Source organism: Gekko japonicus, unplaced genomic scaffold, assembly GCF_001447785.1.
Source record: "Gekko japonicus isolate JY-2015 unplaced genomic scaffold, Gekko_japonicus_V1.1 scaffold96, whole genome shotgun sequence".
NCBI lineage: Eukaryota > Metazoa > Chordata > Lepidosauria > Squamata > Gekkonidae > Gekko > Gekko japonicus.
This window is the reverse complement of record NW_015168048.1, coordinates 58,123-64,691: the sequence shown is the minus strand read 5'-3', so window position 1 is coordinate 64,691 and position 6,569 is coordinate 58,123.

Sequence of the window (6,569 nt, the reverse complement as noted above, 5' to 3'; positions counted from 1 at the left end):
AGCAGCTATGCATTTCTTTCTGCCGCCCATCTTGGGTTGCCAAGTCCCCCCGGCCACTGGCGGGGAAGGGGGGGGTAGGATTGCCAGATCCAGTTTAGGAAGCTCCTAGAGGTTTGGGGATGGAGCCTTGGGAAGACAGGGACCTGAGTGAGTTACAATACCACAGAGTCCAGCTTCCAAAACATCCATTTTTTTGGATCTCTGTAGTATGGAGATGACCATGCCAGAAACCTTATTTTTGAGGAGATACCTCCCACTGTCTGCTGCTGGCAGCAGCCAGGGTGAGAGCTTGGGCTTCCCTCTCCCTCCCACTGTGGAATTGTGGGGGGGGGGGTTACCATGAGACCTGGGAAAAGAAAGCTCAGAGGGCATTTAAGGAAAGCTTAGAAGAGCACTCAAGAGTGGGACCTTCAATACATCTTCAACAATACATTTCCAACAATCAGAGCCTCCCCCTTTAAAGACAGGTATTAAAATTAATTTAATTACCTGTAAGTTAACTGCCCCCTTAAAAAATTAAATGCCCCCTGAACAAAAAAAAAAAATTCTAGCTACAGGCCTGATCCCCAGGTCCCACATGGAGGCTGGCATCCCTGCTCCTGCCACCCAACAACATGGGAATTCAGCATTACAGTAGTTGAATCTGCCTACTTTTTCCCTTGTTCTGCCTGGATTGAAAGAGCCAATGCAGGCAGAATAAGGGGGGAAGAGTACCATACTCCTCTCTACCAGTAGAAACAAAAATCTAATCTAATAACATGCAGCAAATTAATAGATCATAAAAGAAATCATAGAACAGCAGATATATAAACACAATTATACAAAATATATAGCATATCAAACAGTAAAACATCAAAGACACATGATAAGAAATGTTCATCTTTGCTGACAGGCAACCACGTAATCTTTGAACAACGACAAGTGTTCACCAGCAGAAATAGACCTCACAACAAGGACAAGGATCCAAGCCCTTCAGCAACCCTAGTGTTTGGTCATTCAGCCTCTCTGACAAATGCTCCCACTGGGCCTAATAACATCAGGCAATACGGTCCATAATGCATGTACCTACTCATCTGACTGTGTCACAGACCATCATTGGCTTGAATGCCTGTTGAGAGTTTACATCAGCAACACAGGACAGTATCCATATAAGGTAATGAATGGATAATGCACTGACTTATACTGCCTTGAGAAAGCAAGACTATAAATAAAGTAAATAATTTTTTTAATCACCCATTTAAGGGTGAAATTTATAGAAACCAGAAGAGTAGCATTTCAGTCTACTTACTAGACCAATTTGACTTCATTCTTCAACGTAGCTAACCAGAAGTACATATGTACTTCCTTTTGGCAACAAAACCCATTGTTTTCATCTTTTATTACTTCTATTACACTACATAAGCAAATCTATTTGATCTTTCTATCAATTATAGAGATAGGGCATATGTAAGAATAGATTACTGGAGGCTGACCTGTTTAACCTCCTCTATTGGTTCCAGAGATGCTAGAAGCTATTCTTATGATATTTATTTTATTGTTTATATTTATATCCCACCTTTCCAGATATCTGGCTCAAGGCAGCTAACAACATTAAAATGGCATAAACAACCAAGTTAAAACAATTAATAAATACCATACCGGTTAAAACAACACCAGTTGCAATTAACCCAACAGAAATGGCCGTAATCCGAATCCCATCCAATGATAGGGGTAGTGTCCAGCAGAATCTCAGGCCCCAGGGTGTTCTAAAATTTCAGACCAGATGATGTTCCAGGACACACTCATCAGTGGCAGCCCCTAATCGAAAGCCTGGTGGAAGAGCTCCGTTTTACAAGCTCTGCGGAACTGTAAAAGGTCCAGCAGGGCCCTGATGTTCTCCGGGAGCTCATTCCACTAGGTTGGGGCCACCACTGAGAAAGCCCTGGTTCTGGTGACATTCAGCCTGGCTACTTTCGGACCAGGGAGGGTCAGGTGATGTTGCAACCCTGACCGCAGTGCTCTCTGGGGCACATATGGGGAGAGGCGGTCCCTCAAGTAGGCAGGCCCCTGACCATGTAGGGCTTTAAAGGTTAGCACCAGCACCTTGAACCGAATCCGGTACGCTATAGGCAGCCAGTGCAGTGTCCTCAGCACAGGCTGGATGTGGTCCCGTATAGAGAGACCCAACAACAGTCTGGCCGTGGCATTCTGCACTAGCCGCAGCCTCCAGATCTGGGACAAGGGCAGCCCCATGTAGAGAGCGTTGCAGTAGTCTAATCTCGAGGTGACCATTGCGTGGATCACTGTTGCAAGGTCATTGCATTCAAGGAAGGGAACCAGCTGCCTGATCAGCCGTAGGTGGTAGAAGGCCGCCTTGGCAGTGGCTGCTACCTGGGCCTCCATTGTTAAGGAGGCATCCAGGAGCACTCCCAAGCTCCTGACCCTCGGCGCTGGCACCAGTGGCACCCCATCGAAGGTCGGTAGTGGGATCCCTACCCCCAACCTGCTCCGACTCAGGCACAGGACCTCCGTCTTCATTGGATTCAGTTTCAGTTGGCTCAGTCTAAGCCAGCCCGCTACATCCTGAAGCTCCAGATCCAGGTCATCTGGGTTGGAGATGGACCGCCCACCCAAAACCAGATATGCTATTTACATTCTGCTTGACTCATTGAACGATGAGTAAATAGATTTAATTCTCTCATTGGTTGCAGAGGTGTTAGAAGTCATTCTTATGCCATTTATATTCTGTTTGTCTCCTGGAACTATGAGTGTGTGTATTGTTATTCATATCTTGCTTGTCTTGTTGCTTTTTACTGATATGTATTATACCGGGAGGGGATACTTTATTCCCTTTCAGTGTATCATACCAAAAGTAATATAATAAAAAGGGGGGGGGGTTCATGTGTAAGATTCCAAAGATGCCTTAGAAAGATTTCCAGTGGTTGGGGGGGAGGGGTCATCTCACCTTTATTTGTCATTCTGTGCCCTTCCTCAAGATTGCACAAATGTAGAAGTTAACACTCTGCACAGATTGCTTTCTTTTACAGTCACTTTATTTTCAGAACCTAGGTATTCAGCTTTTTCTTGTTCTACAAATTGTTACACTGGAGGGCATGGTTAAAATCCTCTTGCTTGGATCTCAATGCAAAACCAAGGGCTCTCACACACACACTGAAAGCCCTCTGTCTGAGGAACTTTGTTGGCAAATAACACAATACACTTTTCTCTTTCGGTATGCTCTTTTGAGGTGAGTAGGAATGTATTCCCTTCCTCACTCCTAGTAATAATAGATAGATATCGGCATTATTATATAGCAGCAGAATAGTCCTTGTCTGCCAGAACAGCCCTTGTAATCTTCTATACATTTCTGAAGAGCTGGATTTTGTTCTATTTTATGCCAAGCTGCCTACAGCCAAACAGTAACTGGAGTCCATATTGTTGCATCTTAGATCCTACAATTCAGCAGACAGATTTCATTCATCTTCTGAGCAAACGTGAAATTTGAATAAATGGCATACATCAGTCCAAAAGGGGTCCCAGAAGGTCCCCCAATCCAGACAGCCCCAGCATGTGCCTTCCACCTGCACCCTGGACACATCACAGGCAGCTACATTCTGAACCAGCCAAAAGTATCCAGAGGCAAGCAGCTCCAGTTATCATCCATGACAGCAATCTAGCCAGACTGTTACCAGGACAGCTATGGCAAGATAACCACCATTGTTTTGTATTATGGTAACTGAGTCTAGGAGCTGTGGTGGCTCAAGTGGTTAAGACGCTGAACTGCAGGCTGTGGGAGGTCGGTAGTTCAGCAGTTCAAGACCCGGGTGCCACATGATGGAGTGAGCTCCCGTCTCTAGTTCCAGCTCTTGCCAACCTAGCAGTTCGAAAGCAAGAAATTGCAAGTAGATAAATAGGTACCACTTCGGTGGGAAGGTAACAGCGTTCTGTGCGCCTTGGTGTTTAGTCATGCCGGCCACATGACCACGGAAACGTCTTCGGACATCGCTGGCTCTTCGGCTTTGAAACAGAGATGAGCACCACAACCCTAGAGTCGGATTCGACTGGCTTTCGAGCAAGGGAACCTTTACCTTTGCTTTAACTGAGCCTAAGCCCTGACCTGGATAGCCCCGGCTAGCCTGATCTCGTCAGTTCTTGGAAACTAAGCAAGGTTGGCCCTGGCTAGTAAATGGATGGGAGACCATCATGGAATACCAGGGCCATGACGTGGAGGCAGGCAAATGGCAAGCCCCCTCTGAACGTCTCTAGCCTTGGAAAACCCTTCGGGGGTCAGTGGGTCACCATTGTGTGACTTGACAGCACTTTCCTCCACCACCACCACCTGAGCATAGCAATGGAAAGGTAAAGATAGAAACTTCATAATTATCAAAAGCTGGTTTTCTCAGGAAGTGCTGTACATCAAGAAAGAAAGGTGCTTTGAGCCGGGGACAGATGGGTATCCATTTACAAGGTTGGATGTAGCACCACCCTCCAGCTGAGAGCCAGATCGCATAGGGAAGTGCAAAGCTCCAGACAAGACAAGCTGGAGGTCAGCTCCTTGACTGACATTACCAGCTATCCACAGAAGCCTTGAGTCCTTTATGGCTGGGCTAAAAATGTCACAAATAAACAAACTCCATCGGTCTAAAGATTTATTAGCCAGTATAAAGCTAAACTGCTGCGTTTATGTAGTACATTTTTATCCCACTCTCCCTCCAAAGGAGTTCACAGCAGCGTGTACCATTTTCATTTCCTCCATTTCATCCTAACAACAATGCGGTGAGGTAGGTGATTTCTGAACTTGGCTTTCCTCCCAATCTTAGTCTGGCACTACACTGGTTGTTGGCCCCTGGGACATGTCACGAATTACGGCTATGGTCACAGAGCTTTCCCAGGGTATTAGGAGGCTTCCAGTAGCCAATGCCATAAGCTCATTAAGCCTCAGGCTGTCTGATCTGGGAGCCCTTTTCCCTTGGGGGAAAACAGCAGGTGACATAATTTGCCAGGACTTCCATAAGGCTATAGCAGTGACTGATGTGTGGCCATGAAACGTTCTCCTGGGGCACTCTCCATTCCTGTCCACGACTGCGTCATCCTCCTAAGGCCCAATTCATGAGGGCCAGTTGCCTGTACCTCACCACTGGGAAACTGCTCATATGCTCAACATATGCTCAGAGGCACTCTTCTCTCAGGACCAATGTTCCCTCTGAGCTGTGGAGTCTTGTGAGCAAAAATCCTACTTTGTGTGCTACGGATGTTAAAGTTGTGAGCGACCGATTTGGCTACTGCCTCAATTAGTTTGCTCTGGAGCCATCCTTCCTGAGCTAAGACAAAAATGTGTGAGCCGGAGGCTAAAAACCTGTGAGATAGCTCACACTAAGCTTAGAGGGAACACTGCTCAGGACCCAGGCTGAGCCCTAGCTTTGGAAGCACGTTCCAGAGCTGAGTCCATTAAGCCCTGCCTTTGGTCTACCCTTTGGTCTACCCATTTTCTCTCTTGCCCTGCTGTGGAAGGCAGACAGCTGGTGAACGTGTAGAAGGGGTACCTTTCCCACCAAGCACTCTCAGTGAGCCAAAGGCACCCTCCTCCCGAAGCCAGAAAACAATGAATTTCTGCTGCGTGTCAAGGGACAGGAAGGATGGGTTTTTACTGGAGGAAAAAACAGCATGACATCAAAGCCAAAAGAATTCCAAATGTCCCCAGAGTCATTGTGACCCTTGGGAAATTCCAGCGGGGTCTCCAGGTTAGTCTATTGTAGAGAAACAAGCCGGAAGTCCAGTGGCCCCTTACGGACTAACGACAGGAACTCTCCGGAGACAGAGCTCACTTCTTCAGATACAATGAGAAATATACAGTCCACAATTAAGACGGCAGACAGCAGAATTAAGACAGCCTTATCCATTCGAGGGGGGTGGGGGTGAGTTCCCTTCCCTCCTTTTCAGGACCCCGTTTGAAATTGGCAGCTTCGGATCTACAACAGTCAACGACAAAAATGCCCGCTTTGCACTTGAAAGGGCAAAAACTCGAGGCATCGGCGAGAGCGCACTTGATCGTCCCTTGCTATGGCTGACTGCAGAGCGACAGAGAGAGCGAGTGGGCTGCGAGCTGTCAGGGTTGGACGCGGTGCTCACCAGCCTACGGGAAAGAGGAAGAGGTGGGGAGGGGGGCGAGGGAGATCGAGCCTAGCAGCTGCAAGGGGAAACACCCGGGCAGAGATCGGAAGCAGCTTTCGGGGGGGGGGGGCGGGCAGCCTTCAGCCCCCCCCCCCCCGCGTGCGGCTTCTCCCGCACGCGCCACCGCGCACTCTGCCCCCTCCGCATGAGCGAGCACGGCCATCCCCAGGAGTTTACCCTATCAGAAATCAACCACATTCTTCCATCACGTCAGGTTTTCTCTCTCTCTGCACTGTACATGCCCGGCACTCCCTCCCTCCTACTGCAGTTTGTTTTACCTTCAGCCCAAGGCTGGGGGTGTACAGTGCATGCGCAGCTGGCTGCAGCTGCCGCCTTTCATTCATTAAAAAAAAAAAGCCTACATCCATCCTTAACTTGCAACAAGTTCCCTTCCGGCCCCCCATTCATAAATGAGAGCG